This window comes from Narcine bancroftii, chromosome 4 (genome assembly GCF_036971445.1).
Source record: "Narcine bancroftii isolate sNarBan1 chromosome 4, sNarBan1.hap1, whole genome shotgun sequence".
NCBI classification, from domain to species: domain Eukaryota; kingdom Metazoa; phylum Chordata; class Chondrichthyes; order Torpediniformes; family Narcinidae; genus Narcine; species Narcine bancroftii.
This window is the reverse complement of record NC_091472.1, coordinates 272,818,772-272,846,658: the sequence shown is the minus strand read 5'-3', so window position 1 is coordinate 272,846,658 and position 27,887 is coordinate 272,818,772. Positions and strand designations below refer to the sequence as shown.

Here is a 27,887-nt window from a genome sequence, read left to right as displayed (position 1 = left end):
GTGGGTGGCACAGTTAGCTTAGCAGTTAGCACAACCCCATACAGCATCAGCAATTTGAACTGAGGTTCAAATCCCACACTGTCTGTCAGAATTTTATATGTTATCCTGCGTCTGAGTGGTAAATGCTGGCTCACTTAAGTTTTAAAATTAAATTGGATAGATACATGGATGGGAGAGGACTGGGAGGTTATGGAATTAGTGCAGGTCAGTGGGACTAGCAGTATGATGCTTTTAGCACAGACTAGAAGGGCTGAATAGCCTGTCTTCTGTGCTGTGTTCTGTGGTCGTAGGCTATTTGGGTGTAAATGGGTGGCACAGGCTTGTGGGTTGAAATGGCCTGTTCTGTGCTGTATGTCTAAATTTAAATTTATCATTCCAAGAAATCAACCTCATATTTTCCCACATTCTACTCTATCTGCTCATTTCTTCTCCACTACTTACCCTATTTTCTGCTGAATGTTCTTTGTGTTTGCCTCACAGCTTATCTATCAGCAAATCTCTGCAGCAAACACATCCCTTCATCCAAATCATTAATATAGGTTGTAAATAGTGAAGACGACAGTGTCTCATGTATTGTTGACAATCTGCAAATTTCTTTCATCAGTTCTCAGTTTTCTATTTACGAGCTTGTCCCCACCCCATTCATGTTAATATATCAACCCCACCTTGTTAACTTTTGTACAATAATATTTTGCAGGGCACCTTATTGAATGGCTTCTGAAAATCCAAATACACTGTATTGGCTCCATTTTATATACTCTGCTTATTACATCCTCAGAAAACTCCAGAAAAATTATTAAATATCATTTATTTTTCTCAAAACCATGTTCGCTCTGCTGGACTCTAAATATCTATTCTAACTCAATGGAAAATGTTAAACTAGCTGGTCTTTGATTTCCTGCCATCAGTCCTCTCTTGAATAGTTATTACACATGTGGTTTTCTAAGCATCTGGGGCCTCTCAATATGCAATAATTTTGGTAGCTTACAACCAATACACTCGACATCTCTGCCTTTCAGGTCCAGGAGTGCAGGTTATCAGGACCAGGGGATATATGAGCTTTCTGTCCCAATCACTTGCCCTGTTCTTTGTCCTCTGTTTCTTTTTCCCTAGTGATAGAGATAATTACAAATGTCTCTCTCCTCACAGTTCTGTGAGTATTTATTATGGGATTTTTTAAATGTCTTTTATCAGAGTATTTTAGAAGTTTACTATTTTGAATTATTACATCATCAGTGCCATCTTTTAAGTGACCAATGTACTTTGACTGTTTTCTTCCTTTCACTACAGTTCACTTCATACACCTCTATTTTTGTTTGGTTGCTATAGAGGAGAAAAGGATAACAAATGAGAAACTAGAAGCTCCTACATTCCACAGAAGGAATAACATGAACTACTCATGCTAGAGGACCCAAGAACCTAATTGACCACTACCATTATAAAGAGTCTGCAAGGAGGTGGCTACTTTGCACATAATGCATCAAAGCAGAAAGGAGTGCCCATGTCCTATGTTAGATTCACCTTTAGATCTGCAGAGTGAAGACCCTCACAGCAAAGTGTATTTGGCATGGAAGTCTTAAGTTCACATAGTGAGATACTGCATATCAAAGAATACAGTTTTGTGGCAAGACATGTACGTAACTGGACCAGGGATTCATCATGTATTATAATCAGGATAGGGGGGGCCTGCAAAACTATGAGTGAAGCAATTTGATCTATCAGTGGGATTTCCTGTCTGACCAAAGATGCCTGGTTCAATGATGACTTGCCTTTACAAAATACATGATGATTGTAAGTGACATGTAAAGGTCACTTAAAATGGAAAGGCTGCTACACACAGATTACCACATGGTCTTAACAAAACAGGATCTTGCTGTATTTATATGAAGGTCCAAGATAATTGGACACCAGGATCTGCTGTAAAAACTTAACACTCATAATTGGTCAAACTGAAAGCATATACTGTAACTGCCCATTTGAAATAGATAATCTTCTAAGGATTCTTAATCATTACCTTTCCTTGCCCAACTCCATTAATTTCTTCATCCCCTTCCAGCCCATCCCTGAATCCTATTCTCTCACTCTCTGTTGCTTCCAACAATGACTTCTCCGCAATTCTCTGGCCCAAGCACCATACCACAGCCATCAATAAACAAGGGAAGGCTATCATAGTCTACAGCTCCAGGGCCATCTTGATGGTGACATTATCTCTGGCCAATAGGTCAGGAAGGCTCCTACTCCTGTGATATCCCAATCTATAGGCTCCTGCATCAAATAGCCACATTTATGCTGGTCCAATTACTAATTTACTCCAAGAATTATAAAACCAGATATCTGCAATAGCACACTTCATCAAGTTGAATTGTGTGCTCAGAACAGCTGTGAATAGAAAAAAGTGATCTGTCCAATTATGAAATTAATATTATTAAGGACTACATGAAGCTACTCAAGGAATTCCTGAGACATGCACAATTTATTTTCCTTTCTTTGGGGCTCATTATTCCCTCAGAATCAGAGTTTATTGTCATGAACAAGTAATGAAATATGTTGTTTTGCGACAAACATTCTCATATAACCACCTTACAATATATAAATAAAAATAGTGCTCCCTATTCTACTGACACTGTTCTATAATGACTAAAGGTTGGTCCATGTTCTCCAACTTATGTCATTGTGGGATTTAATAGCATTACACAAAATAACACCACCATCAGTCACATGGCTGGTACCAGAAAATGTACACAGATCATGCACTAAAATGTCTGATTCAATTTCACAGTTTGTCCAAATTTCACCTTGTAATGCTCATGAGCGTGACTTACTCCAGTTAAAGTAGAATTAAAAAGAAAACACAGGGATCATTCTAGACCATAATCTTTCATAAAATATTGAGACTTTGTTTCTGAGTAAGTAGGTTTTAGTTCAATCACTGATAGATTCAAAATACACTCTGTTGATTAGTTTTAAACTAAAATTTCCCATATAAACTAACTATGCAATTGTTCAATGATAGGATGAACAATTGGAACTAATCATTTGAAGATTGCCCGAGTATGTCAGCTGAGTATCTCAGATGGAGCCTTTGGAAAAGGGACAGTCAAAAAGTTTAGGATTAAGAAATACAAGCAATTCAAGGTTATCATGAGGAGCTGGGAGTGGGGGGGGGGGGTTTCAGCAAATCAGGTAGCATTCATGAAGAAAAATGCGCAATCAACATTTCTTATTGGGATCCTTTTGTCAAGACAAGTGTCCTGAAACCATGGAGTCCTTCCAGGTTCTCACTATTTGTTCAAGATTCCATCATCTGCCATCCTTGTACTGGTCCTGTTCGAAAGGGTATAATCGCATAAATAAATGTTATCTATATCTTCAGAGCACAGAAATATGAGATGTGAACATAATAAAAACAAAAACTGAAGAAGTGTTGTGACAGAACATAGGGCAGTTTAGCACAGTAGAAGCCCTTCAATCCACAATGTTGTGGTAACGAATATCAACCTACTCCACAATCAATCTAACCCTTCCCTCCCTCACAGTCCATAACCCTAATTTATGTCATTTCCTATCCAAGTTTTTTTTAACTATCCCAATTGTATCAGCCTCTACCACCAACCCAGTGCTGTATTCTAGGTACCCATTACTCTATATAAAAATTATTCTGCAATTCAAGTATTGAATTCTGTTTACACATAAAAATACCCATAATCAATAATCTGAAAATAATTTCCATTTAAGCTTTAACATTTCTATTTCGTAGGATTTCTAAACCATTGTGAAAGAGGAACAGTATATAGCATTATGTGATTGGTTAGTCATTACCTAAAAATAATACATACTCTGATTTTAAAAGTTTTCAACAAGTTACCCAGTTAATTATTCCTCTACATTTTGGTGATCCAGATAAGCAATTCAATGGCATCTGAAGTGCAACTGATGGACTGTAGTATTATTATGGGAATCGTAATATGGAAAATAAGGACCTCATGAATCAAGTCTCTTGTGCTATGACAATTCAGATTTTATCTGAAGTTGATGGACTTCAGTTAAAGCACACACTTGAAGAGAAATTCAAAATAAATTACTAGACTATTTTCAGTTTTAGTGACTTTTTTTTAATGGTGGCACTGCTGGAGTTGCTCGAACAGCAGTGTTGCTGCTGTTGCAGTTCTCAGAGGGTGGAGACACAGTGATGCTCCGAAGGTTTCAACTCCCTGGTTCTAATACCAGTTGCTCTGTACAGGCTTTAAACTGCCTGCTCAAAGAACTGACGATGTTTGTACTTAAAATCCTGCAACTGCAAGGTCTGTACCCAACCAGGGTGGCACCTGTGCTTAGCAGTGGCCACGAGGGATTGGAGACTCCAGGGGAACAGTGGTCCCCATAAACAGGAAGAGCACCACCCCCCTCCCCCCAATGAGCAGAAGAAGCAGAGGAGATGATCCTACAGGATGGTGACCACAGCAGCAGACCAGCAAGGAGTTCTATGGCTGACAGACCCACATAGTCTGCAGGCAAGTTAGGGTCAGGGTACCCACCTTGGCTGATAGACACTAGCTCATGGGAACCAAGTAAAAGAGTCAGTATCTGAGAAGGTGCTGAGAGCAAAAAGGGCTCTAGAAGGGTCTTGGGCACTGATTATTGTGTCAAAAGTATAGATCTGGGCCTTGGGTTGTTGACAAATTGAGCAGGAGTCTGTGCGGCTGCAGAGGCTGTGATAGCTCTGGAGACAAATCCATCGACTCTCAGTGACTCTGAGGTTGCTTCTCTTTTTCTCTTACTGCAAGGGGGGGCCAGGCAATACTAATGGAGACTCTTTACCTGCTTATGGCAGGCAAAAGTCAAAGTATATCATGCATGTTACATCTTTAATGTATTATTTTGTGACTATGAAAGGAACGTTGAAACTTGAACCCTTTCCATTATCTATCAAGGCTGAAATAAGAACCGAGGTTCAACAGCAACACACCTGCAGGATGAACAAATCATTGGCAAATTAAGTTCAACAAAGAAAATATGAAGCAAGTGCATTTTAAGTTTTTCAATTTGCTGCGTTATTTACCTAGGTGCATTGAGAAAGTTTGTTTTGCAAGTAACTCGCGAAACAACCTATCCTAAACAAATAACAAATCAAATGTGTAGTGTGGATTGTGGAGGATCATGTGACCACTCAACCTGGAACCTGGTGGGAGTGTGGATTTTCCAGGGTCATGTGACCTCTCCATCTGGAAATGTGGATTGTAGAGGTCACATTACCTCTCTGTCTGGAACCTAGTTGGAGGTTGGACTCCATCCACCCATTAGTGCACACCCGAGCAATGGCCCCTTTAATTACCTAGTGATTACCTGGGCAGGACCCTCCAATTTATTGCACTGTAAAGTCCACCACATGCAGTAACTCTTCCTCTTTGCTCTTCCATCCTGAGGCAAACCCTGTTCGACTGCAGGTCGCAAACTGTGGACATCACTGGAGGGGTCTTTGGGAAGGTGTGCACTACACAGGGATTGGGGCTGTTAGATAGCATTGGAACCATGCCCATTTTAGAGAAGGAACGGCAGGTAGTATATTGTAACACTTGGTTGTTTTAAGTTTGTACACAGTTGCTCGTATCAGTAGTGTTAAGTCCAACGTGATTGGGTTGTACTGTGTTTGCATGAGTGCAAGCAGTTGCTAGTATCAGTGGTGTTAAGTCCGATTTGTTTGGGTCACACTGTGTATGTATGAGTGTAAGCAATTGCTAGTATCAGTAGTGTTAAGTCCAATGTGATTGGGTTACACTGTGTAGGAGGAATGTAAGCAGTTAGCTAGTATCGGTAGTGTTAAGTCCAATGTGACTGATTATACTGTGTTTCTGTGATTGAGAGTACTCATGTGTGTTATCCCTGTTGCGATGCCCTTACATGTGTTTTATAAAGATCTATCCTGTGTTTAGCCTGTGTCCACACTCATTGGTTTTTGAATCCACTGAACGTTTCCCTTCCCACGCAACAATATGGCACAGAAGCGCAGAGTTACAAAGAGAGATCAGTTTCCACAGAGCAAAAGCAAAATAATTTTAGTAGAGCGAAGTTCATTCAGGAGTTATTGATTGGAAAAACATGGAAATTATTTATTATTTGGCAGGTAGGAGTTTAGGAGGGGAAAAGAAAAAAAAATCTCAAAATACAAATACACCAATCATAAAATTCACATCATTGACTTAAAAAGTCATTAAAAAAATAAAAATAAGCTCGAGAGCGTATTTCTAGTTAAACAAAATGTGAAAATTTGCGAATTATAATAACCCTGTATTATATTTAGACCACACAAATGCAGAGTTCTATTATTGATTATACGGGCACTGGAGAGGGTACAGTGGGCTTTACAAAGACAATACCAGGGTCTAAAGATGAGCACTCAACAGCACAAGGAGAGCTTCTTCTCCACTGTCATCAGATTGCTGAATAATTAATGAAGCAAAGACACTGCTTTACTTTTCGTCCACAATTATTGTTATTTTTTATAGTAATGTCATTACATGATTATATTAAGTATGACTGCACTGTGATGTTGCCTCAAAACATCAAATTTCATGACTTGTTCACGACAAAAAATCCTGATTCTGCTAAAAGGGTCTGACCATCAATGAAATAGGAATAAAATGGGATTTCTTCTTTTCCTGAGTAAAGACAGCAGAGAGGAAATAGAAGACTTATTTAAAGTAATGAAAAGGTTTGTTGATAAAGTTAATAGAGAAGGCTTCCTTTTTTTGGAGAGGAGCAAATTTAAAGATCTTCCATACAGGAGAGTCACCAAGAATCCAGATGGAAGATCAGAAGACACACCTTTACTGGTTTTCAAGGGATATTGGCAATTTGGTTAAGAAAAAGGGAGAGGTTTATAGCAGGTATAGGCTACAAGGAGCAAATGAGGTACTGGAAGAAAATAGAAAATGTAAGAAAATACTTAAGAAGGAAATCAAGAAGGCAAAATGAGGACATGAGGTTGCTTTAGCAGATAATGTGAAGGTAAACCCAAAGGGGTTCTACAAGTATATTCAGAGTAAAAGGATAGTAAAGGACAAAATTGGTCCCCAAGAAGATCAAAGTGATCATCAATGTATGAAGTCTAATGAGATGGGGGGAAATCTTGTATAGTTTTTTTGCATCAGTATTACTCAGGAAACTGGCGTAGGAAGGAAGGGAAACAAGCAGTAGTGGCATGGAACATAGAGATTAAAGAGGAGGAGATGCTTGCTGCCTTACAGCGAACAAAGGTAGATAAATCCCCATGGCCTCACATGATATTCCCTCAGACCTTGAAAGAGGCTAGTGTAGAAATTTCAGGGGCCCTGGAGGAATATTTAAAATGTCCTTGGCCACAGGTGAGGTGCCAGAGGATTGGAGGGTAGCTCATGTTGTTTCATTGTTTAAAAAAGGCTTCAAACGTAAACCAGGAAATTACAGACAAGTGAGCCTGACGTCAGTAGTAGGTAAATTATTGGAGGATGCGCTGAGAGATCAGATTTACAAGTATTTGGACAGCCAAGGACTGATTAAGGTTAGTCAGCATAGCTTCGTGTGCGGTAGGTCGTGTTTAATGAATCTTATAGAGTTTTTCGAGGAGGTTACCAAGTAAGTAGATGAAGGAAAGACTGAGAATGTTGTCTACATGGACTTTAGTAAAGCTTTGATAAGGTCCCACATGGGAGGTTAGTTCAGAAGGTTCAGACACTTATCCATAGTAAGGTTGCAAACTGGATTTGAAATTGGCTGAATGGATGAAGACAGAGAGTGGTAGCAGATGATTGTTTCTCAGACAGGAGGCCTGTGATTAGTGGTGTGCTTCAGGGATCAGTGTTAGTACCATTATGATTTATCTGGATGATAATGTGGGAAATTGAATCAGCAAGTTTGCTGATAATACTAAGATTGGAGGTGTTGTGAACAGCGAGGAAAGCTTTTAAAGCATGCAGAGAGATCTAGACCAAATGTAAAAATGGGCCATAAAATAGCAGATGGAATTTAATGCATACAAGGTCAGACATACACAGTAAATGGTAAGGCACTGAGGAGCACCAAGAAAAAAGGTATCTGGGAATACAGATACATAATTGCCTGAAAGTGGCATCACAGGTAGACAGGGCTATAAAGAAAGCTCTTGGTATCTTGGCCTTCATAAATCAAAGTATTGAGTATAGGAATTGGGATGTTATGCTGAGGTTGTATAAGACATTGGTGAGGCCAAATTTGGAGTATTGTGTGCAGTTCTGGTCATCTAACTACGAGAAGGATATAAATAAGATTGAAAGAGTGGAGAGCAGATCTACTAGGATGTTGTAGGGTCTTCAGAAACTGAGTTACAGGGTAAGGTTAAATAGGTTAGGACTTTATTCATTAAAGCATAGAAGAATAAGGGGAGTTTTGATACAAAATTATGAGGGGTATAGACAGAGTAAATGGAATTCATCCAGGTCTGTGGGACTAGCAGAATGAAGTTTTGTCACAGACAAGAAGAGCCAAATGGCATGTTTTCTGTCCTGTTGTGCTCTATGGTTCTAAAAGATGGCACAAATACAGAACAGGCCTCGATCAGGAGATTCATGAAGTGACTGGTAGGGGAGATTGGGTGAGCACACGAGAACAATGGAAATAGATCCAAAGAAATTCAGATGAAGTCAGAGAGAAGCTCAGATGCAACATTAATACCAGAATGGATGAATTAACCCAAACGACTGCATTAACTGAAAAAAAACGGATGTTGATACAAAATATAATAGTCCTCATGACATGATTTCAAAATGAAATCACTTCTGGAGGTAAATTTATATGTGGCACAACGGGTCATCTGTCACTGAAGGAAGTTACAATTCACCCTTGGATGCTGGTATCAAAGTGAACAGAAATATTGTCCATTTGTTGCCTTAAAATTCATGGATTTAAACACTGCAAAAATATTCTCTTTATGACTTTAACTAGGAAATTCAGCCAAACCAGGCTAACTAATAAATACAATTAGAATTACCTATGGTGAGACGTTTCAGCAGTACCATGAAAGAAGAACTAGGTCTGGCACAAAGATACAAATAAGCCCTGTTTAAATACATCTCTCTGACAGTGGGAGGTGATGGATGACATTCATGGAAATGGATGATGGCTACATCAGTCTGTACATCTTCTTGTGTTCAGCATAGCAATTGGGTGCAAGGTGAGTGCAAATCTTGTAATGCAAATCTTGTAATGCAAATCTTGAAAAAAAATTCTTAGCAGGAAAGAAAAATGACAAAGCTCAAAATTCAGCATGTTTATGTTCATTCATAACAAAAGAAATTATGCCTTAATTCTCTGATAAGGAATAAGGCAGGAATTACTTAGTAAGCTGCACTTGGTTATTCTTGCATCTCTTTAAAGATGCAACATCGGTTATGTTTTTTAGATAGAATTTGCATAATTCTACCGATCTGAAGAATGTCCAATATCTTGGCATTGGTCATTCATACACGTGTAATCTCCATTTCCTTACGCGAGTTTAGACAGCGTACTGGAAATGTGGTAATTAAAGAGGCGGGACTTGCAATGCACACCATGATTTAAGCTATTCGTTAGTCAGTTGTTCACAGAATGCCTGCAGTTAACTTTCCAGGAAAATGGCAATAATTTCCTGGAACACAGTGGCTATGTTAAAAAAAAACGATTATAAACATCACAATTCAAAGAGTTCTGAACCTTTGGGGTGCATTAACAAGATTTCATTGTATGCACAAATTATAAACTAACTTAACTTTCTTCTTCATACCAACACCCCCCACCCCCCCCCAAAAAAAAAAGTCAGCCTGCTAGCTACACATATCCTGGTCTGATCATACTGAGAACACAGAGAGCGCAGCAAAAGTCAATGGCAAAGCAGGCAAGCCTCTAACTGGCAACACCCTAAGTGAGGAACTGGCAAATATTATCAATGAAAATAAAAATCACAGTGTAAAACTATCTACTGATTAAAAAGGGTAAAGAATTATTAAAATCACTAAATAATACCCACTTATTGCCTCAAAAATTTCCCGTGCTTTGGGAGGAGTCACGCGATGGAGTAGTGGCCGGACGGTGAACTCCAGCCCTCTCCAGAAAAGTCGGAAAAAACAAGAGAAAATACAAGGGCACAGAAATAAAAGTTAAAGAAAAGTGAGTATAAAGGTGGAAAGAAGATGGCGACAAAAAATGAAAAATCGAAAGCAACGGTAAGAAGAGAGGAAGAGAAGACAACGGAGGAAGAAGGTGAAGGCCTTACCTGTTCGAAGAGGCCCGCTGTGGAGAGAGAAACCCGCTCCCTCAGGTCGGTAAATAATGGACTACAAAAATGGCTCGCTGTGCCAAGTAAAAGTGCGCAACCGCGCATGAAAAAAAACACACCGACGGGAGGGGGGACCAGCTGGGGAGTCGATCTCCACAGCCGGCAACGACAGCTGCAGAACACCTGCAGCAAGAAGAGACCACAGAAGACAATAGAAACAAGAAAGAAGAGGAGGAAAGGGCAACAAAGAAACAACAGATGGCCAACCCAGAGGAAGAAGAAGAGGAAGAGTATGGTGAAATAGAAGAAGAAAAGAAAGGCAAGGTAAAGGATATACTTGCTCTTATTAGAGGATACATGGAATCATTTAAAGAATGGCAAACACAGGAATTTAAGGATTTAAGAAAAAGAATAAACAACACAGAAGAGAAAATAAATAAAATGGAGATGACCTTAACAGAAATGGGAAAGAAAATGGACAAGATGGAAGAGCGGGCAGTAGCAGCAGAAATGGAGGTAGAAGACTTAAAAAAGAAATTGGAGAAATCTAATAAAAAAACTAAAGAGACACAAGAACTACTAGCTCAAAAAATAGATACAATGGAAAACCATAACAGAAGAAATAACATAAAGATAGTGGGCCTTAAGGAAGATGAAGAAGGCAAGAATATGAGGGAGTTTATAAAAGAGTGGATCCCTAAGACCCTAGGATGTCCAGAACTACAGCAAGAATTGGAAATAGAAAGGGCACATAGAGTATTGGCCTCTAAACCACAACCACAACAAAAACCAAGATCTATTGTAGTAAAATTCCTAAGATATACTACAAGAGAAAAGGTACTGGAGAAGACAATGGAAAAAGTAAGAGAGGGCAACAAACCACTGGAGTATAAAGGGCAAAAAATCTTCATTTATCCAGATATAAGTTTTGAACTCCTAAAGAAGAGAAAAGAGTTCAATACAGCAAAGGCGATTTTATGGAAGAAAGGGTATAAATTTATACTAAAGCATCCAGCGGTATTGAAAATATTTATTCCAGGACAACAAAACAGACTATTCTCGGATCCAGAAGAAGCACGAAAATTTGCAGAACAATTACAAAAATAGACTGAGGGAGGAAGACGGGTAATGAGAGTTAAAATGATCACAATTGATATGTATGTGGGTAAAGACAAAAATAGACTGAGGGATGAAGACGGGTAATGAGAGTAAAAATGATCACGATTGATATGTATGCGGTTAAAGAGGTATAAGAGTGAATAGAGACAAGGAGCATACGTGAATGTATCTGTACTTAGAGGAAAATATAGATAGTATAGACAAGAATTAATAAGGGAAGGTAATGGAATAGAGAGAATAAGGAGGGAATTAAAAGAGTGACCTTTGTGACATATGAAAAGTGAAATCTTTTCTGGGGGAGGCGGGGTGGGGGGAAATAGCGGTCACTGCAAAATCAGTTGACGCTTGCGAGTGGATTCGCAAATCCAAATGGAGAGGGGAGATGTGGTTGTCCGACAAGGGATAAAGGACAACTCAGGAGGTGAATGGGAGATTGGGGATAAATAAGATAGAAATAGGAGAATAAGGAAAATGTTGGATGTTGTAGGAATGTTGTCTTATAAAGAGTTGAAAAAAAGAAAACAGAAATGGAAAAGGAGGAAAGGTAATGATGGAAAAACGGAAAGAGAAGATAAACAAAATATAAAAGGGCTACGCTGAACTATATGTCTTTAAATATTAATGGAATACATAACCAAATTAAAAGGAATAAACTACCAAATTTAAATGAATAAATGTATTCCATTAGAAAAAATAACATATTGGTTAAGAAATAATATTGAAATATTCGAACAAGTATAGGAGCCTTACATTAAATACAATAGCGAAAACCTACCGGGGACAAACATTACCTAAGTTGATGGAAGGAGAAGGAAAGAAAAGAATGGACTCAGTAGAATTTCTGGTGTAATTTTGTTGAATGACAACATTGTCTGACTGGATTAATGCAACCTAGATTGTATACCTAAAATGGATGAGAGGGGGGGTGGGGGTGTGGTTTGGGAGGAAAGGGGGGGGGGAGAAAAAGTCACTGTATATGTGTGAAAAAGAAATTGTGTATATCATGGCTAATGTGATTTATGGTGTGAAAAATAAAAAAATTTAAAAAAAAAAAAAAAAATTTCCCGTGCTTTCAGTAAGACTAAGATCAATTCATGTTCAGTGTAACCACCGCCAGTGGGCTGATATCGCCTCAAACCATGCACCTTGGCGCCTCACAGTTCGGCGAGCAGCAACCTCCTTTGAAGAAGACCACAGAGCCCACCTCACTGTCAAAAGACAAAGGAGGAAAAACCCAACACCAAACCCCAACCCACCAATTTTCCCTTGCAACCGCTGCAACCGAGTCTGCCTGTCCCGCATCGGACTTGTCAGCCACAAACGAGCCTGCAGCTGACGTGGACTTTACCCCTCCATAAATCTTCGTCCGCGAAGCCAAGCCAAAGAATAGGACCACATTACTATTTTTATCTGTCCAAATTCACTAGTTTACACACTTTATTTGCTTTTAGAGAGGTGATAAACTTTGACAAAGAGGAAGAAAATCACATTTGGCGTAGCAAGTAGCACAATGTTGTTACAGCGCCAGTGACCAGGGGTTTGAATGCAACACTGTCTGTAAGGAGTACATTTGTTCTCCCAGTTCTGCACGGGTTTCCTCCAGGGACATTGTTTATTCCCACAGTTCAAAGAAAGAGTATCGGGGGTGTAGGTCAATTAGGTGAAATTGGGTAGCACGGGGTCTTGGGCTGAAAGAGCCTGTTACCATGTCTAAGTTTTTATTAAAAATCAAAGGAAGCACAAGAAACCCTGTTTTGACATAATTGGTTATCTTTGTGCCTCGTATTAAGACTAACAAAAACACAAATTAAATAAAGCAGTCAGCACCATTAGTGGTTTTATCATATTATTGAAACAAAGCCTACACAGCCGGCCATGATTTATTGACACCCTGTTAAAGGATATGTACTTCGTGAATAAGTACAAGATAGCCTGTGTAACCTATACAAATCAATTTTATGACAACAAAAACACTATCAGTAAGTCTCTGCTCAATTCTCTTCAGGAATGTACAAAAAAAAGTAGCCACCACTTCTCATCCAACCATTTCAAGAAAAATTCCAGAATATTAAACTAACTTTGCAGTTACTCACAACTCTGACCTTGTTGCATTCCACAGATAAGAAGATTGCTCTTCAAACACAATGACAAATAGTTCAGCACTGTTTAAAAAAAACATTTTTTGCTTTACTACTAAACTGGATGAACTTAATCCAAACCACTACTGACATGCTATATTGCACAGCTTTCACAATCACGAGTTAGATATTTTGTTGAAGAATGCAAGGAAGAAAAAGAACAAATTAACAACTTTAGATGACTAACAGATTGAAGCTTAGGATGTGGGAACATAGGATAATATGAAAATACTTCAAAAATATCATGGAAATTTTAAGAGCTGAACTGGTTTCAATTTTTGGTAAATTAATTTTCTTTGCTATGATCTGAGGAAATCTCAGGGAGACCTACAAACATTTCCTAGTACATCACACTGGAACCCAATTCCACTTGCAGAGTCAAGACTTAAGCCGAAACATTGATTGAGACCCTATATTCTTTTAAGACGCCAATTCCAAATTCATTGGTGTTTGTGTGGACCATATATCTATGGACTACTCAATATTATAGGAGCTATTGAACCAGCCAACTGGCTATTGGGTCCTCCTGTCAGTAGTCACCCTTTAAAGTTTTCCACTTATACCTCACTGCTGTCATCACAGCTGCTCCCCTTCATCACGTGTCCCTTTTGAAAACTACTTCCCGGTTCCATCCCTTGCCATCCACAACCAGACCCCTACTGTCTGCTCTACCCCATAGGATTGCCTTAATGACCTGAAACCTCTCCCCCCCACCCCCCCCCCCCCCGAGGTCGCAATTCCAATATTGCTGACTGAAACTGCAACCCTCCCCATCCCACATTTTCAGGATTTTTTAAAACTATGATCAAAGTACATCACTACTCTCCCCAACCACCAATCCCCCCCCCCACCAAAACCCTCACAACCTTTAATCTGCTCACCTTTCCCTGCTCTGCAGTACGACACCAAAAAAAAAATGAAGGCTTTCTGTGCAATAAAATGTGTATGGCCTACTCTATTATGCAAGTAGCATTTCAGGTTGTCCCCTCTTTGAAGGCACAAATCCATCAAGTAATCTGTGTATTCTGTATGAACTCTGGTTGAAGCGACTCTGTATTTCAACTTTGCAGTGTTAGCAGACGGTATTTTCTGACAGCAATAATCTCAGGCTGAATGAAGCTTAACTGTTGATCACAGATAAGCAGTGAGGATCGGTGTGCTAAACAAGATAGACAGGGGGAGGGTGAAACAACCCACTTTATACTGAAGCAAGTCTTGCAAAGACCTGCTTCGACACAAATGGCCTAAGTAGCTTGCAGATCACAGAAAAGATCATTTATAAGTGTCATCAAAATGTGTGAAGATGATGTCTAGACCAAGTGTCACACATCATCAGAACTCTGCCAGTGTCAACATGAGACCTTGCCGCTTGGTTGCGGGCAGCAAAGAGAATCAAGGATAAGGAAATAAGTTTTAAAAAGTGCAGCTGAGATCAAAACCAAAATGGTTGATGATCATGTTGTATATTTCTATTCTTAGTACTTAAGTGAATGACAATGATCATGTTTATTGTTGTATATCAATGTATATGCATAAAAATGTTTACTTGCTGGAGCTGAACAGGTACTTTCTGGGGAAAAAATGCAATACATTGAGAGATAATAAAGTAAAAAATAATAGATAATAAACATTCAATTACAATAGTATACCCAGTTATTTTATGGTGTTGGAGAAGTCCACGATAGCTGTTCTTGAACCTGGATTTCCATTTTTTTTTTCAATCCAAAGGTAGCAGTGAGAAGAGGTTGTGACCTGCGCAGTGGGTCCCTTTACAATGAAAGTTGCCTTCTGGAGGCACCCCTTCACATTGATATATTTAATGGACGGGAGTTCTTACGTTTCCTTTGATACATTATCTGATCTTCGCCTCAACTCAGAAATCAAAATGATGAGAGTTTCATGTTAATGCTGATGACATCCTGCCCTTTGCTGCAGAAACATTTGCCTTAAGACTAACAAGTCTTGGTGTTAGTCCTTGGCCTCCATGCTGATTAGTTATGTGCTCGTGGCTAATCCTTGACCTACACAGAACCATTTCAATATTTCAAATACAGATAAACACTCCTGTCTTCGTACGAACGACAGGTCACCATAAGACTAATCAACGTGAAGGAAAATATCTACCTGTACGATTATATGCCAAGGGATTTCAAATGTTTGTCTAAATACTTACAAAATGTGTGTTTTGCCGTCTCTACCATTCTCTCAGTGTATTCCAGATTTGCACCAGTTTTCAGGTGAAAAAATAATTCTACCTCAAATCCCCTCATTATTACCTGCTCTTTACTGTAAATGCATATCCTCTAGTTAAAAACACTGATTAAGGGATAGATTTTTCCTCATTGTCAACCCTATGAAGGCCCCGCAACTTCCTTTAATGCAGGAAGATCAAAGGCAGCTTATCCACTCTTTCTATCCTCAAAATTAAAATGATGCTACACACACAGATCCTTGCATCATCGTGTCCATCCTGATGCTTTTCTCCACTTGCACTAATCTCATGTGCATGCATTACCACCATATCCACTTTTTTTTGCCCATTCAAATGACTGGCCAGATTCCTTTTAAACATGGTTACTATACCTGCTGCCACCACTATAGAGGCAACAGAGTGGCTCAGCTCACTGCCTCACTGTGCCAAAGATGGAGGTTCAATCCTCAACTTGCTGTCTTTGTGGAGTTTCCCTTCTCCCTGAGATTGCTTGGGTTTTTCCTCCATCTGCACCATTCTAAAGACATGGATTAGCAGTATAATTGTCCTGCATAAATTATCTCTGGTGTATAGTCAAGTATTCATATTGGGATGAGGTTGTGTGTGGGGAGTTGAAGGCAAAGTAGGAAGAATTTTTTTTAAAATGAACAAATGCAATATTTGTGCACAAAATGGGTGGTCAATGGTTGATGTGAGATCAGAAGTGCCCCTTTATGACCTCCTCTTGTAATGAGTTTCCGATATCAACCATTCTGTTCAAAAGTCTGCTCACATATCAAGCCTGAAATAAATCTTAATAACCCTATTTTCTAGTACAGCAAGTCAAAGTATGAAAGCTTTTTGACAATTTTTTAAAAATACAAACATTATTGAACTAAATTTTAATTTTAATAAAAGGACAACACTGCTGGCAATGCCTTTACAGCGCCAGTGATCAGGGCCAGGGTTTGAATCCCACACTGTAAGTAAGGAGTTTGTACATTCTCCCTCTGTTTGCATGGGTTTTCCCAGAGGCTCCGGTTTCCTCCCACCATTCAAAAATGTACCAGGGGTGTAGGTTAATTTGGGGTAAAAGTGGGCGGCACAGAATCGTGAGCTGAAATGGCCTGTCACCGTCCTATACATCTAAATAAAAAGAAAATTAGTTAAGCCATTAATTAATGGAAAACATTGAAAATGGAAATGAATGAAAGTACTTCAAAAATAATTAGATCAACTCAATTATCTGGGAAAAAAATCATCAAATATTTATTTTGGTCCTTACTGAAACCTGCAATGAGATCTGTAAGAAGAAACTTTGATATAAGAGCTTGAAGGGTGCAGGAAGTTTGCATTCTCTATTGAAATCAATAACAGAGAATGGTTTGCCAAAATTACAGCAAATTATGCAGAACTAGCAGGATATCTCATAATAATCGTAGCCAATAGTTTCTTCAAAATAACTAAGGGGGTAAGAGGCGAGGAATACCGTAGTCAGAGTTGAAGTCAGAAAGGGCCACCCTAATTGAGGAACAAAAAGGATTCAGCAGGTAGGCACAGGTAAGGGCAGTTTTTTTTGATATCATACATTTTGTTCATCTAGTCAGAAACAGAGGGAATGGCAGCCACGGCAGGGGAATATTCCTCTTGCAGTATCCCTGATGATTTCATCTCCAAGAAGTACATCCAGTTGCAGCCCCTGACAAACCGAGTTAAGGATTGGGAGTTAGAGTTAGATGAATGCTGGATAATTCTAGAGGCAGAGGGGGTGATAGACAGGAGTTACAGAGACACTATCACACCTAAGAGGCAAGAGGATGGTAGGTGAGTGGCAGTCAGGAGAGGGAAAGTGAACAGGCAGGCAGTGCAGGGCAACTCTGTGGCCATCCCCCTCAATAACAAGTATACCATTTTGGATACGGTTGGGAGCAGTGGGGACAAGCCACGAAAATCAAATCTCTGGCATGGAGTCTGGTAAGAAGGGAAGGGAGAGAAAGAGGTGAGCTGCAGTGATGGGGTAGTCCATAGTTAGAGGGACAGATAAGAGGTTCTGTGGAAGAAATAAAGTATCCCAGATGGTATGTTGCCTCCTTGCTGCCATGGATGACATTAAGATTGGAAGTGTTGTGGACAGTGAAGAAAATTTTCAAAGCAGAGGTGTGTGGACCAGATAGAAAAATGGGCTGAAAAATGGCAGATGGAATTTAATGCAGACAATTTTGGCAGAACAAACCAAGAAACGACATACACAATAAATGGTAGGGCACTGAGAAATGTGGTAGAACAGAAGGACCTGGAATACAGATACACAATTCCCTAAAAGTGGTATCACAGGTGGATAAGGTTGTAAAGAGAGAACTTGGCATATTGGCCTTCATAAATCAGAGTATTGAGTATAAGGACATTATGGTAAAGTTGTACAAAACATTGATGAGGCCAAATTTTGAGTATTGTGTGCAGTTTTGGTCACCTAACCACAGGAAAGATATCAATAAGCTAAAAAAAAAAGTGCAGCAAAGATTTACTAGGATTTTGCCTGGAGTTCAGGAACTGAATTACAGGGAAAGGTTAAACAGCTTGAGACTTTATCCCTAAGAGCATAGAAGAAGAAGGTATATTTGATAGAGGTATTTAAAATTATGAGGGGGTTAGACAGAATAAACATAGGGAGGCTTTTTTTTCATTGAAGGTAGGTGAGATACAAACTAGTGGACATGAGTTAAGAATGAAAGGGGAAAAGTTTAGGAGGAACATGAGGGGGATCTTCTTCACACAGACAGTAGTGGGAGTGTGGAACGAGCTGCCAGCTGAAGTGGTGAATGCGGACTCAATTTTAACATTTGAGGAATTTGCACAGGTACATGGACAAGAGAGGTATGGAGGGTTATGGACTTGGTGCAGGTTAGTAGAACTAGGCAAATAAAATAGTTTGGCACAGACCAGAAGGGCTGAAGTGGCCTGTTTTTGTGCTGTAATGTTCTACGATTTTATGGCAGATAAAGTAAATCTAGAATTTTAAGAAAACATTAACAAAGATGGTGCAGAGATAAGCATTTGGATGCCAGATAGCAATTATATTAATAGCCATGATCATTGTTGCAAGAGTATTTTGTGTGTCTGGGAATCTGCAGCAAAACTTTCATTGCATTTATTACAGAAACACTTAACAGGATTACTGCACAGAAAAATATTGGGCACCATGTTCATAACACTCTAAAAGCAGACACACTAGTAGATATGGCATAAAGAAGATGTATGCCATGCTTATCTTCATTGACTGGGCAGAGTATAGGAGTAAGGAAGTCATGTTGTAGCAATATGAACGGGTTCAGCTGTGCAATTCTGGTTGTCCTATTACAGAAAAGATATGGAAACTTCAGAAAGGGCACAGAAGATATTTACCACTAGGCGAACTAGGCAGCTGCCTAGGGCACAGTCCTCATAGGGGTGCTGTTAGGATGGCCAGATGTTCAGTGTGTAGGGGCCACATGTACAACAGTCTTCTCACCATTGGTTGGGGGAGGCCATCTTTATTCTTGTGTGCATGTGCATCTGCCAGCTGGCACATGAGCAATGGATTTGTGCAACTCCGGAGCAGCACAAGCCACAAGCAAGGCAGGCACAGGATGCATTGGAAAGCAAAAATAGGCAACTATTCTGCGAGGGGCCAAACAAATCCAGTGCAAAAAAGATGCTGGATTGGAAATGCAGGGAAACATAATATGTCCCACAAAATTGGGCATGCAAAATTTGCAGCATTTGTTGGAAGTGACTCTTGATTTTTCTTACCCCTGTGAGTGGGACAGGGGCAAATTTAAATGACTGGTACTGAAATTTAATTTCAAAAGAAACCCCGGCCTATTAATATTAATAATGGTGCATTCACTTGAACTGCCATTTTCTATTGGTGAGTTAGATGCTTTGTTTGATAATATGCATCGAATCCATGCTGCTGAAGACCCAACTGCGCTGGGTGGGTCACGTCTCCAGAATGGAGGACCATCGCCTTCCCAAGATCGTGTTATATGGCGAGCTCTCCACTGGCCACCGAGACAGAGATGCACCAAAGAAGAGGTACAAGGACTGCTTAAAGAAATCTCTTGGTGCCTGCCACATTGACCACCGCCAGTGGGCTGATCTCGCCTCCAACCGTGCATCTTGGCGCCTCACAGTTCGGCGGGCAGCAACCTCCTTTGAAGAAGACTGCAGAGCCCACCTCACTGACAAAAGACAAAGGAGGAAAAACCCAATATCCAACCCCAACCCACCAATTTTCCCTTGCAACCGCTGCAACCGTGCCTGCCTGTCTCACATCAGACTTGTCAGTCACCAACGAGCCTGCAGCAGACGTGGACATACCCCTCCATAAATCTTCGTCCGTTAAGCCAAGCCAAAGAAGAAAGAATGTAGGTAAGTTTATTCAACACCATATTTGTAGCAAATTTTCATCAAAAATAGCACGACAATTGTTTAAGTACCCAGTTTCTGCTACTGTATTGCATTGAATTGCTTAAACTCATATCTAACCCATCAATTTAACATTTGACTTTAACACTTTCTTGTAGATTCATTTGAATTCTACAAGTGCTGTGTAATATAGTGGAAATTCTATGCTCAAATTTAAACTTTTGCAAGTATTAACAAAAAGTTAAACAGAAACTGCATAATACATAGCAAAATAGAATCATCTTTGGTATCTGCATCAGCTGTCACAAAAATAAATTCAGTCAATATCACTAGCAGGAAGCATTGATGCTCAAACTAAAATTTATATTGACAATTGCTTGAATGGTTTGACTATTCTGAAAAGGGACTTTGGAGAAAGTCGATGGAATACAAATGAGTTTTTTTTCCCACCTGAATGCAAACATTTAACCTGCATCATAACCAAAGAGTGAATGGACACATTCAATACTATTATTCCCCATCTATTTCCCTTGAACAAACTTTAAAGCAAAGTCAAATGGTAATTGTTGAGTGATGTTCATTTGTTGTTAAACTAGGGACAATGCCAGTCCAACATTTTATAGTTATAGTATTTTTTAAAAATGTCTCTGAGACCCTGTCGCTTTGCTGCCTGTTGGAAAGCAAAAATCCCTTCATGCCATTTACTTGGAAAATCAAAAGAAACAAAAAAAAATCCTCTATCACTCAAAATCTTTCACTTAAAAGCATAATTTTAATGTAACTGCGGAGATCCTTCCATGCCTTCCAATAAAAGACAAACTCCTACTGTTTCAACTCTGAACCAAAGCATCTTTTTGATTGCAGGGTCTGACTCAGGTAAAGTAGGAGCTCTTCAGTACCTGAATGCCACAGAGGATGAAATCCAACAAATTTTAATGACATGAAAGTACACCGGGATTTTCTGGTACATTCATGTAGATGTTTATACAAATGAAGATTTCAAAGTGGTGTAATAACTGTGGGTTTCCACATCTTGTGCTCTTATAGCCGTGACTTTAGGGGGAAATAGCAGAACACTTTGAAGAAACAGACCTGTCATATGAAACTTTTACATCAGTGTTGTGAAATTTGGATAATCTATTCGGAATAAAAATGTAAATTATCTTAATTTAGAAAGATATTGATGCTGAAGATCTGTGTTGCAAACTTGTATCAATAGCTCAAAGACTTCCAATGTCTATGCTGCCACAAGGAGTACTTTGCTTCATACTACAACAAAAACTCCTGGATAATGTGCCCATTGTTTCCCCTGCTCTAAGGATCCTTCTCACACTTCTAATATCAGTGGCAAATGATGAATGTAGTTTCCCAAAGCTCAAACCTATAAGAACTTGCATGTGCTCAACAATGTTGCAACAGACTAGATGGCTTGGCACCTATATCAATTGAACATGCCCAGGTATCAGCACTTGATCTGATTGAATTGGTGACAAAAATTCCAAAGGAAAAGACTTGCAAAGTGAGATTCTGATGTGCTTGAAATTGAAACTTTTCTGAGATTTAAATTTTAACAACACAATTCACAAGATTGTTACCTCCAACAAGGAGGTTACGTTTATAATCTCATTTGTCTGTTTTTTTGTTTGTTTCTCTGTCTGAATGTAAGCAAAATATTGTCCTAACATGACAGGTTGGTTACACCAAGTAACCTTAAAAGGTGTATAGACTTAAAGGTGTGTGAAGTAAAAAGGTTTTAATGTAGTGTTGCCCTTGGCAAATGTATGTATTCTACTGAGCGCTCTTTAGTTCAAAATGATTTGTGTGCCAAAATGTTTTCTTTTGTATTTGAGAAAGATAATCAAAGACTTATTCTTGCAATTTAAAATAAACTTAGCAGTTTCAAGTTTTGTGCTTTTCATTTTTTCTACAAAAGGTCAGTTTTTGAAAGTCAAAGTTGGCATTTTTTTGTGGGTGGGGGGGGGTTGCAAGTAGTTGGACTTGCCTAGGGCACAAAATAGTCTGGCACTGGCCCTGCTTTCTGCAAACGTGAATACAATGCCAAATTAAATTTTATCTCCTTTGCCTGAAATGATCTCTACCCCTCTATTCTCTGCATAATCACATATATAGCTAACAATTTGTGATATTCCCTATTCTATTTGCTTCCACCATTATCCCTGCCAGCTGTTCCAGACATATCTCTTCATTTTTTTTCCCCATTTTGCCTACAATGGATGTCCTCTAGTCCTTGACATGTTTACTCAGGTTTGGGGTGGGGAGGGGGAGGTGGGGGAGTGGAATCTGTTTACCATATCTCAGCCTTTCTTGAATTTTATAAACTTCTATCAGATCTCCCATCAGCCTCTGTCAATCCAGGGAAAACAAAGTTTGTCCAACCTCCTTGTATGTCGAAACCAGTATTTTCCAGGATGATGGTTTGACGGCCATGGCAGAAAGTCCTGTAAATTTTATGCTATGTTTGATCTGTACATGGATTGTTAGATATGCAAGTGTAATTTCATTCATTCATAAGAGATATAATTAAATTGTGCCAGTCAGACTGCAGAAACAGCAATATTTGTTCTACTTAAACTTGTATATATAAAGAAAAACAGCTAAGGGAGTTTGGAATATAATTGAGAAGATGTTGCAGATGTACAAATGCATATACAAATGGATATGTAATAATGAAGTAATGAAGATATTGTCAAATAGATGCACGGTTTAAAAAAAAACTTTCAACAAGCCAAAAATATAGAACTTTATATACATATATATATATATATTATATATAGTTAAATGTCATAAGTGAGTAACAGGTCAAGAATTACTGTAAATATACTTGTATAATGCGAAAAATTTTGTACCAAAATTCAAGCTCAAAGTAGGGGGTTGCATTATACATGCATATTTACGGCAGCATGAATCGGGCGGGTGAGGAGGGAGAGAGACACAAGCGTGAATTGGGTGGACAAAGGGGGAAGAGAGACGGCAGTGCAAATCAGGCAGGTGAGGGGAGTGGGTCATATTGTACACGGGGTAAAAATTTTCTCCCTTTTTCCCCTCAAAAATGGGGGTCACATTATATTCGAAACACATTACACACGCATATTTATGGTACATACATTCAGCATGCATGAAAATCTGTTCATCAGCAAAGAGATTAGCAATAAAAGGGCTATTTTCAGTAGAATAAAGAAGGGCATGAGACTAACTGTTTTTTTTAAATGATTAACATATTTGACAAACACATCCCAAACACATCTTCTGAAGGCATGAATTTAATTTTATGCTCAACTAAGGGGGCACACAATATTGTGCTCAGCCATCTAATTGTGGTGGAAATCATTGCATATTGGAAGCCAAAAATAGAAACAGAAGAAGATAAAGCAGAGTGTGGGGCAATGCGATTAACTTTGGAGTGATTTAGCAAAGCAGAGATATTAATGGGCTGAATGCACTGTGCTGCAAGCTGTCATGGTTCTACACATTTGCAGCAGAATCTCTTAACCACTTCCTCTCCATCATCTTTCATGCTCTACTTCTCTTCAAGATCTTTGCCATTCTTCCATCAATGCTGCTCCTCAAGCATTGCACCTATAATTACTCCAAGTTCAATGGATACAATTCATCTGAACATCAAATTGCTGAGGTATTTATTACCAGATCAAGAACATCTTCTGAAGGTTTAGCGCACAGAGAGGATGGTCTATACCTAGGACATGCTGCCAGAGAAAGTAATGGAAGCAGATACAATAGCAATATTTATGAAGCATTCAGAGATGTGAAAAAACAGGAAATGTGAAGGGGGAGGGGAAGATTTAGACCACATGCAAGCAGAAGTGCAGTTTAAATCCCATCAAGATCAATACAGACATTGAGGGCTGAGGGGACTGTTCATGTACTGTATGGTTATGTGTTCATTCATGAGAACCAGTTTTAACTACTTATAGAGCAGCCATAATCAACATGGGCCCTACAGCACTACTGGGGGCCCACAGCACAATAAAGTAAAAGCCTTGTTTTCTTTTTACCTCATGTAACACAGATATTTTTTTTCAGGTTTTTTTTAAAGAAGTCAGTTGGAGAGAAATACAAAAGTAACCAAAAGTTCACAGTGAAGGGAGTCCATAAACTTTGAGCAGAATCTGAGGAGGGATGTAGCTTAAAACCAGTTGGAAATGACAGTTCTAGAGGAACAGAAGTAGGCTATTTAGCCTTTAAAATTGAACATTTTGTTCGATTCTGAAAGAATTAAATAAAGAGGCCATTTGGTTCTGTTTCATAAATCAGCTTCCTCATTCAATAGCCTCAAACTGGCAATCAAATTCAGAAAAATTATAGTCCAATGTCACTCAATTGCACAACCTCCAAATTTAAAAAAAAATACCATTTCTGGAGAAACAAGACTTTCACTGTACTAATTAGTTCTAAAGAATAAAATTGAATCAGGCCTCAATGTAGCTCTCTGAAAGAGGTCAAATTGCTTTGAGGATGGCTCCAGAAGCAACACGAGACAGGTTAAAAAAGTATTCCATGCTCACAAGTAGTCAGCTTGTGGCTTTGTGATTTTGTTTAACATATTTTTATGCTGTCTGCTAGCAAGATCTTAGAGCCAGGGTCATATAGCTTGTTTAAGAGATAAAGATGCTCAGTTTAGTTTCTTATATTCTGCAAAATTGAGGAATCAGAAAAGATGACATTTTTCTATTGACCGTCTAACAATGTTTTAATGGCTTGTAACAACATTTAGCAATTTTTAATAAAGTTAACAATATTTAGTAAACATTGAAAAGTTCAACTTGACTTTAGTACAAATTTGAACGAGTCTTAGAAAACAACAACATTCTTTAATTCTCTAAGTGTTTATAAAGAAAAGTAGTTTCTACAAGACCAATGCACCATTTATAGCTCTGATATTTAATCTCTGACCCAGCATGGTTTGGAAAGCTGATGGCGCAGCTCACAAAAATCATGCCCAATGTACGCAATAATAAGCCACAGGTAGCTTTGTGCCCATCTGAGAAACAAATTCAGCTTGTCCTCAGTACTCAACATGGACTGCTGTAGATCTCAGTGTTTACACCAACACTTTATAATATCAACATAAATAATGTGCCACCAAAAACTACCAAACATAAGCTGAAAAGTAATCCAAATTAAAACCTCTGGATATCAACAATAGCCCAGTACCCAAGTAGAGCCAAATCCTGCCTCAACTGTCTTGCCAATGTCCAAATCTTCAGTCCAATGTGGTATACCATTGATTTACATTGATTCACATTTCCATATCTACATCAGGAAACACCTCTCCCATCCATACACATAGCAACTAATCTACTGATGACAGGACTTTCCATTCCCCAGGACCTTACTAACATTACCCATCAGCATTTGACATAATAAAACCCCTTTTTGATTCACATATTTAATTTCCAGCAAGGCAACTTCAAATATAAATATTCAAAACTCAAAAGGTCACTCACAAGATATCAGAATAAAGTCCTTCAGAAAGACAATGTAAAGTGGTTTAACACCCTCCACATTGGTAATGGTCATCTTTAAATGGCATCAGCAGAAATCATAGCAGATGTGGACGATTAACGAAGGAATGAAATTTAAGAATTTCCTAATACATGCCTGTGGTAATAAAGAGCAAACTACAAAACACATAACAAGGTAATCTACAAACAAATCTAATATGTCTCAGCCCTGCCAGATGAAATTATTTAGCTTCAATATCTAAGTAGTTCTAGTAATACACGAGGTAATCGCACAGTAAAGAGAATTATTTACATCCACTCTCCTGTTCAGTTCAGATATCCTTTGATTCCCTTCGGAGGTCTAAGATCTGTTGATCCCAATCTTGGGTGTATGTCATGACTGAGCACCTGTAACCATTTTGAAGTAGGAAATTTCAGGATGTGCAATCCTGAGCAAAGAAAGTTCCACCTCAATCTTAAAACTCTATTTAACAACCATCTACTCTCCATCTTCCTTGATTTCAGCATGTACTGTTATTACAGTTATTAAAATCCATCTTGAATGTTTCATTTGGCCTGGCCACCATTGTCTTCAAAATTAACAAGTTTCATACTTCCACAACGCTTTGATGAATACACAAGTTCTGAATTTTAAGATTATGCACCTTTCATAATTGGGGATACCCCAATCAGAGAAATACATTCTTTGTTTCTACCCGATAATTTTTTCCCCATTCAAATGCCTTGAAATATCACATCTGCTCTGTCAATTAATCTTTTCAACATTGCTGATTTTTTGAAGTAAAATCTACAAGAAATATGCAAAGATAAGCAAATGCAAAAGAGGTCAGCACTGATGCAGTTGAATAGTGAATCCAGGCACAATGAATTTAGCAGTAGATTTTCTGAAAATCTTCTATTTGAAGGCTCGTTGGCCTCATGCAGTTGTCATTGTAAGGTTAAACTCTATTTGAAAACTCTTTTGCTTCTATACTTAAGAGGATTAAGCAGTTTTTTAAAATGTAATTTTATAACAGTAATTGACTTTTGCTTACAGATCAGTGGACAGAGAACTGGATAATAAACAGTGAAAGTGTGTGTAGATTACAAGCTTTAAAATACAAGCCTTCATTTTAGCAAGTACTATTAGCTCAAGCTAAAACAGAACAAGTATAACAAAAACCCTGATACAAATGTACTCAGAGAACACTGCACAATTTAAGGTTATTGTTCCTTTTTTGGTAAAGAAAACTTCGAAGGATGGGAGGGAGGAGAATGCAAGATATATGATTCCTTTATTGTGTGGTGATATACCACTGTATACTGTTGCTTGATGACTAGTACTGTGTATACACAAGCTTCATATGTATGGCTGGCCCGCATTCCCTCAGTGACTCCACCCCCTGGAATCCCCTAATAAAGGCAGTAAAGCCAAGTCCCTCCCTCAATACAAGTCCTGGGATCAGGCCAGAACAGGAGCATGGTCCAAGTCTTATGGTATTAAAAGCATGTCATTCTGCAACTCCAGTCTTTTGGTATTATTGATAGTGTATCATCATGTAATAGTATAGAATATGTAATATCATAAAATTGCCTTCTGCCTGCTGTAAAGCAGACAGAGTCACGATTAGTGTCACCCAGCACCCCTAACAATACGAACAAAATAGAAGCAAAAGAGAGTCCAGAGTCATTTGAGTGTCCATGGATTGGCCTCCAGCACTCCCACAACCTCTACAATCAGGAAGCCTTCAGCGCCAGAACCCTTCTTGCCCCCAGCGCACTCTCGAATTCTGACTCTGATACCTTCCTCCTATGAACCAGTTTCATGAGCCAGTGAGGGTCCCCCAACCATGTTTTCCCCAATCTATATAGGTCCATCAATATATGAGCCCCTCACTGGCCTGTTGCCATGATCACCATCCTCTGCTTCTCATTCTCAACTGGGGGATATCCTCCTGTTTTCTAGTGTCTTGCTTAGTTCACTGCTCCCCAGAGTCTGCAACCCCTCGTGGCCACCACCAAGTACAGGCTCCACCATCTTGAGCACTGACTCGTGGTGGCAGGATCTTAGTTTTAAAAAGCTGTCGGCTCCTCTAACAGACCATTTAATGCCTGTATGGAGCCGCCAGCATTAGGACTGGGTGGTTGAACCCTTCGGGCCAGAGCTGTCTCTCCACTTTCTGCTCTCCCAGGTCCACACCAGCGGCAGTGCTGCCATTAGAGCAGCACCACCATTTAATCAGTTACATACATATTAAACAGGAGAAACAACATGAAGTAGAACC

At 39.0% G+C, this 27,887-nt stretch overlaps 1 protein-coding gene and 1 long non-coding RNA gene across 14 annotated transcripts in view; one reads left to right on the top strand and one right to left on the bottom strand.

Annotated features, from left to right (window-relative positions):
* Positions 1 to 1,969, top strand: part of LOC138761975 (uncharacterized) — a 46,099-nt gene extending 44,130 nt beyond the window's left edge. Inside the window, exon 5 of the long non-coding RNA XR_011356674.1 lies at positions 1,330 to 1,969. This is a non-coding gene — a long non-coding RNA (uncharacterized lncRNA). The remainder of the gene's footprint in view (positions 1 to 1,329) is intronic.
* gtdc1 (glycosyltransferase-like domain containing 1) overlaps positions 1 to 27,887 on the bottom strand; it is a 406,530-nt gene that overhangs the window by 305,576 nt on the left and 73,067 nt on the right. The gene's annotated exons all lie outside the window — the stretch shown is intronic.